Source organism: Triticum dicoccoides, chromosome 7B (assembly GCF_002162155.2).
Source record: "Triticum dicoccoides isolate Atlit2015 ecotype Zavitan chromosome 7B, WEW_v2.0, whole genome shotgun sequence".
Lineage (NCBI taxonomy): Eukaryota > Viridiplantae > Streptophyta > Magnoliopsida > Poales > Poaceae > Triticum > Triticum dicoccoides.
Genome location: NC_041393.1, coordinates 737,796,778 through 737,808,281, shown reverse-complemented (window position 1 = coordinate 737,808,281; position 11,504 = coordinate 737,796,778). Strand labels below are relative to the sequence as shown.

The 11,504-nt window shown below is 46.1% G+C and overlaps 1 pseudogene; it reads right to left on the bottom strand.

The window, feature by feature from the left end:
• Positions 1-323: 323 nt before the first annotated feature.
• Positions 324-1,958, bottom strand: LOC119337843 (annotated as a pseudogene).
• Positions 1,959-11,504: the final 9,546 nt, after the last annotated feature.

Genomic DNA, 11,504 nt, shown 5'->3' with positions numbered 1-11,504 from the left:
CGCTTTTATATTAGTTTACAGAGGGAGTACCACCGATGTACTTCTCCATCTGGCCTTGTACTGCTGTACACATTTAGACATGCAATGAAAAAAAAAACAGATGGTCCATATAATAGTAGGTCACAACATGATTTTTGCGTATAGACAATGGTACAAAGAAGATTTCCGTCATCTTAGCCATCGTATTATATAGAGAGAGAAAGATCGGGATAACATATATTTTATTCGTTCGGGCATACTTATTGCAGACTCCCGTTGCTCCAATAGCACAGTTGGTTGTGTAAAAAACATACATAGTAATATTTAAATATCAGGAGGTAGTATTATTTTTTCTCCAGCAGTGCCTTAAAGGTAATTGGTTCGGTGTAGTAGGATGGACCATAGTAAAACTTAGCGGCTGTCAGCTTGGCAGCGTGTTCTGTAATGAACTCCGTGTCCCAAAACCAGTAATCGTTGCACGTATGGCCTGGTATGCCCCAATCCCTGCACGATTTCTGGGTATTCTTAAGCCCTACACTCGTAGCAGACAACAATGAAATAAACCACCATAAAATAAACATTAGCCACACACGAGCCGTATTATGGGAAAGAAGTATTAATTGGTCGGTTTGTTTACTATGTATACGTACCAAAAGCTGTCGGATCGGCGAAGACGTCGGTGGCGAATCCATAAAAGTCACCGATGGAGTAGGAAAGCCCAGCCTTCTCGGATGAGACGATCGGAATGAAGCTCGGGAGGGCTTGGCTGAATTCGAAGGTAATTTCGTTCAGGCTCTGGTCGCAGACGTAGTTGCGGCGCTCGGGCATGCAACCGATGTGGCCAGTGTTTACAATGGCCAGCTTCTGATCTCACAGCGTCCACGTACAACTCGGCCAGCTCCCGGATCACGGACCCCTGTGGCTGATCTTCAGGTCGCGGGTTCCATCTTGGATTGAGGTCCTGGCTGCCGATGCTAATGAGGAAGACGGACTTGGACAGGAGATCTCGCAGCTTGGCGTCGCCACCCAGCTTGGCCCCCATCTGGGCCCTCGTCGCATTGAAGTGCTCCAGCTGCTTTGGCAACGAGATAGATCGCTCTCCGTTCTGCATACATCTCATTTACTCCTATCTTAGTATTTCAAGTGTTGGCCATTTCACACGACTGCGCGTTAAGTGCAGTGAGCTGACTTACAGTGGAGTTCTTGATACCTGCACCCGCGGAGGCGTAGTTGGCTCCCCACATGTTGAGCCCGCCATTTAGCGACATGTAAGCCGGAGGGCTCTGCTCGAAGCCGAAGGACATTGCTGGACACCATGAAATCAACCAACAATTCAAACATAGACGATCCGATGAGTAGAGAATATGCGTATGATGTGTTTGGCACACACGTACCGATGGTGTCAGCCAAGTTGGCCCCGTCGCTGAACCTGCCGGTGCTAGATTCGGAGACTTGAGGGGCCTCCCCCGTTCCGATCTTGGGCAAGTATACGTTGTTGCCGACGTCCAACACCCCGTCTCCGAACACGAACATGGCCGGCGGCGGCACAGGCTTCGGCGGCGGCTTTATCTCGTCATCTTTTTCCACCAGGTACATACATTGTAAAATATTTCAATCAGAATGCCGAAACCCCACCTACAAATCCGAAAGGGAAAATACTTAGGGCAGAATGTCTTGCAGCCGGGGCAGAGGATGACGCACTGCTGGGGGCAGCGGTCTGGGCAGGTGCTCGTGCACCGTGGCCGCTTCCCATCGGTGTCCTCGCACGTTAAGCTCGTTGGGCGAAGGGGAGAGGCCTCGCCCTCGTACTCGTCCGGGCTCCCCGGGAATGAATACCCGTGCGGGGAGCTTGGGGACGGATATGAATCCGGGGATGGATACGAGTCCGGGGAGCTTGGGGATGACGGGTATTGCGCCGACACCGATATTGCCAGCATGCAGAGGAGGCCTACAACAAGCACATTAACACATGCCGCCATTGCTGCTGCAAACTGGATCAATCAGGTAAGCTATATGTTGCTCGCTGCACATCAAGGGTCTTATATATAGCTACGAGTACTGGTAAGCAAGCTGGGTTCATGGCGATCGTTGACCCAGAGTGCCCATCCAGCAATCTATGGGGTTGACTTGTCTTTTGAAGAACGAAAAGTATCAATCAAGATATAATCAGATATAATAGAATGAAAGACCCAGTCAAAAAAGGGAACAAAACTAAGGATAGCTTGAACGTGTGTTGCCAGTCCTACTCATAAATAATTAAGTCGGCAACTGCAGCAGGAAAGGTGTACTATGCTCAAAGCTGCCCAGGTCCAATCTCAATGTGCATGTACATGAAGATGCTGTTTATGCCACTGGCGTCCACAATGCTCGAAGACCGAAATAAGATGCTTCCTCACGTGCTCATGCTCTAAATCTGAAGTCTTCAAAACTAACTCGGTCGGCTCAAAAGTCAAACTTCATTGTGGCTTGCCTTAGTATCCATCCGAAATCTAACCAACTTTGATTTCCACAAAATCCAACCATTTTGGTTGACGATCTTCATTATGGCTTGCTGCGCGCATCTCTGTTATCGAAAGGCAGGGCATTCAGCACTTCTATATTTGCATCGTTTCGGTTTTGGTGCCTCGGTAAAAACCAAGAAAACCACTTTTAGGAAATGAAAATTACATCAAGCCTTGGTCGGGCTTGTACAATGGCAGAGAGTGAATCCTTCCTTAGCACTCCATATGTTAGACATGATAGTATAAACATGTTATCCAATAGACCGTCTCGTATCATTGTCTCCAACAATGACTGTATGTATGCCTATAAAAAAGGGGATTTTAATAGCAAATGTTGATATTTTAATAGAACATTGTTATCTAACTTTTACGACATAAAGTAAATGTAAGTATTAGACCATATCCAAAACTAGTCACTTATTATTACGATCAGTACCACATTAGTATCATACTAATAGGATAAGTGTTGGTTAAAGATGTTGGGATAAGTCCCTCCACATGGAGGTGTGTTGGCAGCCCAACATCAGCCCATAAGTCCAACACATGTCAGCCGTTGATCTTCGCTGCATCCAACGGTTGAGAGCGCTTTCAAGGGAACTGAAGCAACAAGAAAACCCTAGCCACTCCACCCCTTGCTGGTGGTGGCTGCTATTCGTGAGAGTGAGAGACAGAGCACACAAGAGAAAACACAACCTAAGAGAGAGGAAGAAGAGGAAGCAGAGGTTCTGTCCAGATTTGCTGCATCTGACTAGACAGTGTTCAAGCTGGTGATTGGAGGCTCAAACGTGCTTGGATCGACCCCAAACTTGGTGAGCTCGTTCCTTACTTTGAGTACTTCGTTTGGTTAACTGGTTTGAGGATTGGGTCAGTGGAGCATCAGATTTGAGAGTGGTTTTGTCAGCTCTCACTGCTGCAGTTTCAGAACAGAGTAGTTTTGGGAGACGAACAGTTTGGGTAGGCAAACGATGTCCAATTGAGTTGAAATTTGGAGGGGATCTCAGAAACTCGTGTGTCTACTTGTCTGCCAAATTTGGTGTCGTTTGGTTCAGCGGTTTAAGAGCAGTTTGCAAAACACTGGTGTAAACTCTGCTTTGCTGAAATCTTACTTCTTGTGGTTGTTGTTGCTGTTGTCGGTTGGCAACGTGGGGAATGTGTTGTAAACTTCTCTAGAGGTTCTAGAGAAGACTTTGTACTCATCATTCTCATAGTGAAGTTGTGTGGACCGGTCGGTCCACAGCCGTGGTTTTTTACTCCTCAAGTTGAGGAGGTTTTTCCACGTTAAATCCTGTGTCACATGTGCATGTTGTTTGTGTTATTCCACTGCTTACTTGTTGGTTGAATCTGTCCTCAAAGTTCATCACAAGTGAAGGGGGCTGTGTAGTGTGCATATTTGCCGTGTCAATGAATTTGTGCAGCGCATTGTTGCTGTCCAGCCCCAACAAGTGGCATCAGAGCCTTGGTTTGATTGTGCAAATTGCTGAGTTTCTTGCGGTGAAAGATGGAAGTGAATACCAGCAGGATGATATCTTTGAATGGTACAAATTATCAAGCATGGAAGGGCAAGATGGAGGATTTGTTGTATGTGAAAGAATACTGGAAGCTAGTGTTCTCCACTGAGATGCCGGAAGGTATTGAGGAAGGTCAATGGAAGGTACTTCATCGCCAAGCTTGTGGGTTTATTCGGCAATGGGTCGATGACAATGTTTTGAACCATATCATTGATGAGACACATGCACGCACCTTATGGCAGAAATTGGAAGAGTTGTTTGCCCGGAAAGAAGGTACAAACAAGATGTTCTTGATCAAACAATTGATGTGCTTGAGGTACAAAGAGGGCACTCTAATTGCAGATCATGTCAATACATTCCAAGGCATTATAAATCAGATTTCTTCAATGGGAATTACATTTGAAGATGAAGTGAGAGCTTTGCTGCTACTAGGCTCATTACCGGACAGTTGGGAGACCTTTAAGGTCACGGTTTGCAATTCAGCACCTAATGGAGTTGTCACTTGGAATCTTGTGAAAACCAGGATACTAAATGAAGAGTCCAGACAGGTGGCTGAAGCCACTTCTTCCTCACATTCAGAGGTGCTAGTCACTCAGTCCAGGGGGAGAAACAAGAGCAGAGGTCCAGGTAAAGGGGCAGAAAGAGGTAGGAGCAAATCAAAAAGTAAGTATGCTGATTATGAGTGCCATCACTGCCATCAGAAGGGCCACATTAAGTGGCAATGTGACAAGTGGAAGAAAGACAAAAAGAAAAAGAAGAAACGAGATCAAAAGCAAGTTGACAGTGATAGTGACACAGAGGGCAACCGAGTTACTGCAGTAGAAGAGGACATCATGCTTGTTATGCATGAAGAAAATGAGGGCAGATTTGGTTCCACTATTGAGGAGAGGATCACTGTTGTTTCTGATGAAACCGTCAACCTTGTGGATGGTGACGAGATGATTTGGATACCGGACAGCGGTGCTACCATTCATGCTACATCTCGGAGAGAGCTCTTCACTAACTATATATCAGGTGATTTTGGTGTTGTGAAGATGGGGAACAATGATAGGGCAGCCATCATTGGAAAAGGAGATGTGCATTTGAAGACCGCAAATGTTACAAGGTTAGTCCTCAAATCTGTGAGGCATATTGAGGCACTTCGTCTCAATATTATGTCGTTTGGTTTGCTTGATGGAGATGATTACTTGAGCAGTTTTGGAAAAGGGCAGTACAAGCTCACCAAAGGCAACATGATTGTTGCAAGAGGTAAATGGTCTCAGTTTTGTATCATGTTCATGCTAAGCTCTTTAGTTCTTCTGTCAATGCACTAGAGAAGGATGATCATTGTGCTTTATGGCACAAGAGACTTGGGCACATGAGTGAGAAGGGGATGATAGTGCTCGTGAAGCAAAAGTTGTTGAAGGGTGTGAAAGGAGTTCACATCAAGAAATTTTCAGATTGTCTAGCAGGGAAGCAACACCGAGTTGCCTTCAAGACTCTACCTCCTCGCAAGAAGCCCGAGAAGCTGGACTTGATACATTTCGATGTTTGCAAAATGTCGGTAAGATCTCTTGGTGGTGCTAAGTACTTTGTGACTTTTATTGATGACTTTTCCAGGAAAGTTTGGGCCTTCACTTTGAGGACCAAAGATCAAGTACTAGGTGTATTCAAGAAATTCCAAGCCTCGGTTGAGAGAGAAACTGAGAAGAAGATCAAGTGCATTCGCACTGATAATGGAGGAGAGTACATTGGGCCATTTGATGCATATTGCAAGCAGCAAGGTATTAGGCATTAATTTACTACCTCGAAGACACCACAGCTGAATGGTCTTGCTGAGAGGATGAACAGGACAATTGTGGAGAGAGTTAGATGCTTGTTGTCAAGTGCAAAGCTACGCAAACACTTTTGGGGTGAGGCTTTGATGACTGCAGTTTATCTTATTAATCTCTCATCAAGTTATCCTTTGCAGGGAGATGTTCCTAACAGGGTCTGGTGTGACAAGGACGTCTCATATGACCACCTAAAGGTTTTTGGGTGCAAAGCCTTTGTTCATATTCCTCAAGATGAAAGATCAAATCTTGATTCAAAGACACGACAATGTATCTTTCTTGGTTATGGTGGTGATGAGTTTGGCTACAAGCTGTTTGACCCTATAGCAAGGAAAGTTGTGAGAAGCCGTGATGTTGTGTTTGTTGAAGACCAAACAATTGAGGATATTGTGAAGACAAAGGGGCAGGTTCCTCCTCAGCAGCAGCAAGACATGATTGATTCTGACCCAGTTCCTGCAGCTCCAGCTCATGTGCAAGTTGAAGCAGATGCAGAAGATGTACAAGATGATGTACATGGTGGTGCAGGTGAAGAAGATGCTCCCCATCAGCATCAACCAGAGTATGATGCTGAAGTTGATGATCCGGATCAGCAGGAAGCACCAGCACCAGAAAGTCCACCAGCTGCTCCACTCAGAAGATCCAACAGGGGTCGAATTCCTTCCAGCAGGTATCCCTCAGATCAATACATGGTGTTATTATCTGACGGTTCAGAACCTGAATGCTTTGCAGATGCAATGGAAGATGAGCACAAGAAGGAGTGGGAAAAGGCTATGCAAGAAGAGGTGGATTCCTTGCATAAGAATCATACTTATGAGTTGGTGAAGTTGCCCAAGGGCAAGAAAATTTTGAAGAACAAATGGGTCTACAGAATCAAGCAAGAAGAGCACACATCACATCCAAGGTACAAAGCCAGGCTAGTTGTAAAGGGATTCAGCCAGAGGAAAGGCATTGACTATGATCAGATCTTTTCTCCGGTTGTGAAGATGACATCCATAAGAGTAATCCTTGGCATGGCAGGAAGTCTCAACTTGGAGGTTGAGCAAATGGATGTGAAGACTGCATTCCTTCATGGTGAGTTGGAGGAAGAAATATACATGGAGCAACCTGAGGGGTTTCTTGTGAAAGGCAAAGAAGACTATGTGTGCAAGCTGAAGAAAAGTCTCTATGGCCTGAAACAAGCACCAAGACAATGGTACATGAAGTTTGAAACTGTCATGGGGGAGCAAGGCTACAAGAAGTGTAGCTCAGACCATTGTGTGTTTATTCAGAGGTTCTCAGGTGATGGTTGCATCATATTATTGCTCTATGTTGATGATATCCTGATTGTTGGCAAGAATGTCTCTAGGATTGCTAAGTTGAAGAAGGAGTTGAGCAAATGTTTTGCTATGAAAGACTTAGGTCCAGCAAAGAACATTCTCGGAATGAGAATTGAGCGAGACAGAAATTGCAACAAGTTGTACTTGTCTCAAGAGAAGTATATTGAGAAAGTACTTCAGAAGTTCAGGACGGAAAATGCTAAAGTTGTGAGTTGTCCACTAGCAGCCCATTTCAAGTTGAGCAGAAAGCAATGTCCTACCACTGATGAGCAGAAAAAGGAAATGCATCATGTTCCTTATGCTTCAGCGGTTGGGAGTTTGATGTATGCTATGGTGTGTACAAGGCCTGACATTTCCCATGCGGTTAGTATTGTGAGCAGATTTATGTCCAATCCATGTGAAAGGATCGATATGGTTGACTAGAGGGGGGGTGAATAGGCAACTAACAATTTTTAAGCTTTTCTTTACCAAATTAAACTTTGCAACAAAATAGGTTGTCTAGATGTGCAACTAAGTGAGCAACCTATATGATGCAATAACAACTAGCACATAAGCAAGCAATGTATGTAACATAAGTAGGCTTGCAAAAGTAAAGGCACGAATTAACCAAGAGTGGAGCCGGTGGAGACCAGGATGTGTTACCGAAGTTCCTTCCTTTTAAGGGGAAGTACGTCTCCGTTAGAGCGGTGTGGAGGCACGATGCTCCCCAAGAAGCCACTAGGGCCACCGTATTCTCCTCACGCCCTCACACAATGCGAGATGCCATGATTCCACTAATGGTGCCCTTGAAGGCGGTGACCGAACCTTTACAAACAAGGTTGGGGCAATCTCCACAACAATTGAAGGCTCCCAACAACACCACGAAGCTTCACCACAATGGAGTATAGCTTCGAGGTGACCTCAACCGTCTAGGGTGCTCGAACACCCAAGAGTAACAAGATCCGCTAGGGATAAGTGGGGGGAATCAAATATCCTGTGGTGGAAGTGTAGATCGGGCCCTTGTCACCCAATCCCGAGCAAATCAACAAGTTTGATTGGCTAGGGAGAGAGATCGAGCGAAAATGGAGCTTGGAGCAACAGTGGAGCTTAGAGGTGGAAGAGGTAGTCAACTAGAGGTAGAAGACACCCCTTATATAGTCGAGGGAGAAAACCAACCATTATCCACATGTTCAGCCCGCGACACACGGTACTACCGCTTCGGGGGCGCGGTACTACCGCGAGGCCATGTGGTACTACCGTGGCAAATCACGGTACTTCCGCGATCGCAGCAGAGGTCGGGACTTACCTGACTAGGGTGCGGTACTACCGCCTGAGCGGTAGTACCGCTCAGGCGGTTGAAATAAATTACATCCGTGCCTACTTCCGCTGAACATGAGGTGGTACAAAAATCCGACGCGGTACTACCGTGGCGGGCGCGGATGTAAAAAATTACATCCGCGCCTACTACCGTGACGCGGCGGTACTAGGTAGGAGGGCCACGGTACTACGACTCCTGGTGAGCGGTACTACCGTGGGTCCCCGCGGTACTACCGTGTTGGACGAGCGGTACTACAGTGGGTGGCGCAGATGTAAAAAATTACATCCGCCCCTACTACCGTACCGAGGCGGCACTAGGCCTGGAAGCCGCGGTACTACCGCTCATGAGGAGCGGTACTACCGTGACCCACAGCGGTACTACCGCTGGTACTTGCGGTACTACCGCAAGTACAGCAGTAGCCGTCAGATTTCAGCACAACCAAGATAACGAAAGGAAGCTCCAAAGTGCAGGGAAAGGTAGGACAAGTGTACGTGTTGATTCCACCCAAACCTTTCCGACGCGGACCCCCTCTTAATAGTACGGCTCTCCTACGACTCAAATCCACCAAAGAGAAACGTAGAACAACGCCGACTTCAATAGTCTCCGAGGGGCACCGAATTGTCTCGTGCCTAGTGATGAAGTATCTGAGAAACTCAAGGCACACGATTAGTCCGCAAATGCATTGTCATCAATCACCAAAACACCTAAGGGATAAATATGCCCTTACACCAGGAAGACCTCATTGGGAAGCCGTGAAGTGGATTTTGAGATATCTCCGGGGCAACACAAATCTGAAACTTTGTTTTGGTGATGGTGAGGCAAAGCTGATTGCTTTTTCAGATTCTGACATGGCTGGAGATGTTGACAGAAGGAATTCTACTTCAGTTTACTTGGTTACCTATGCAGGGGGAGCAGTGTCATGGCAAAGCAGGCTGCAAAAGTGTGTGGCATTGAATAAAACTGAAGCTGAATTTATTGCTGTAACGGAGGCGAGCAAAGAGCTATTGTGGCTGAAACGGTTGGCTTGTGAGCTTGGTTTTAAGCAAGACAAGTATGTGTTGTTTTGTGACAACCAAAGTGCTATTCACTTGAGTAAGAATACAAGTTTTAATTCAATGTCTAAGCATATAGAAGTCCGTTATCATTGGATTCGAGATGTGTTGTATTCCAAGAAAATGCAACTTGAGAAGGTTCACACTGATGACAATGGGGCTGATATGTTGACTAAAATGGTGACAAGGAAGAAGCTCGAAGTATGCCGCCAGCTCGCTGGCATGGTTGCCGGAAGGCAGTAAGACCCTTCATGATGTCGGGAGGGGGAGTTTGTTGGGCTAAGTCCCTCCACATGGAGGTGTGTTGGCAGCCCAACATCAGCCCATAAGTCCAACACATGTCAGCCGTTGATCTTCGATGCATCCAACGATTGAGAGCGCTTCCAAGGGAAGTGAAGCAAGAAGAAAACCCTAGCCACTCCACCCCTTGCTAGTGGTGGCTGCTATTCGTGAGAGTGAGAGAGAGAGCACACAAGAGAAAACACAACCTAAGAGAGAGGAAGAAGAGGAAGCAGAGGTTCTGTCCAGATTTGCTGCATCTGACTAGACAGTGCTCAAGCTGGTGATTGGAGGCTCAAACGTGCTTGGATCGACCCCAAACTTGGTGAGCTCGTTCCTTACTTTGAGTACTTTGATCTGGTTAGCTGGTTTGAGGATTGGGTCAGTGGAGCATCAGATTTGAGAGTGGTTTTGTCAGCTCTGACTGCTGCAGTTTCACAACAGAGTAGTTTCGGGAGACGAACAGTTTGGGTAGGCAAACGATGTGTGATTGAGCTGAAATTTGGAGGGGATCTCAGGAACTCGTGTGTCTACTTGTCTGCCAAATTTGGTGTTGTTTGGTTCAGCGGTTTAAAAGTAGTTTGCAAAACACTGGAGGGTACAGAAGCTGTGTAAACTCTGCTTTGCTGAAATCTTACTTCTTGTGGTTGTTGTTGCTGCTGCCGGTTGGCAACATGGGGAGTGTGTTGTAAACTTCTCTAGAGGTTCTAGAGAAGACTTTGTACTCATCATTCTCATAGTGAAGTTGTGTGGACCGGTCGGTGCACAGCCGTGGTCTTTTACTCCTCAAGTTGAGGAGGTTTTTCCACGTTAAATCCTGTGTCACATGTGCATGTTGTTTGTGTTATTCCGCTGCTTACTTGTTGGTTGAATCTGTCCTCAAAGTTCATCACAAGTGAAGGGGGCTGTGTAGTGTGCATATTTGCCGTGTCGGTGAATTGTGCAGCGCATTGTTGCTGTCCAGCCCCAACAAAAGATTCATCCTTTTGAAACAAAATATGGTACTTTGAAATGGAAGGAGTATTAGTTTATCTGTAGTAAGCGTATAGGGATTAGGGAAACACTTGCTTCCTCAACAATAAATCAATAAAAATAATGAAAATCAATGCAATGATAGTCGTAGAAGATAGCGACAAAAACAATTTTCTTATGTAAAAGGAAAAAATTAAAAATTGCACCATGAGATATACAGTGTCTGTTCAGTGTTTTTAACAAAAGACTTGCAAGGATGCAAAAAATTATTATAAGAAATGACAACACCCTTGTGCATTTTTCCACAAAATGTTGCTTTGCAAATGGACTCAACAAGCTTAGGCAGCATAAATCAAAATTGTGTCGGCAACATTAAAATAGAACCAATGGAGCATAATTATTCGTCGTGTAGTAAAACTGCAGTACAGAGGCACAACTAGCTAGGTCGTAACCTGTCCCAGGGGCCACCTCCCTGGAGGCACTGGTGGCACCCTGCCGTTTCATTGCCAGTACCTCCTACCTCCGCCCTCCCTCCCCATGCAATCATCAAGTGAAGCCACCGGGCAAAGCTCATGTGGCGGAAGATGGCGACGGGGCTTCTCACAGTAGCTTCCCCTGCAATTCAGCGCTTCCCTTGGACGTCGACTCCCTCTCGCGGCACTGCGACCAAGCGTCACAGCGAGGGCTGCTACCACGGTGTCAATGATGTTGCACCTGGCGACGTGCTCGAAAGCCATCCGACCACGAGGATCTACACGTTGCACATGGTTATGGCTTCTCGATGACATC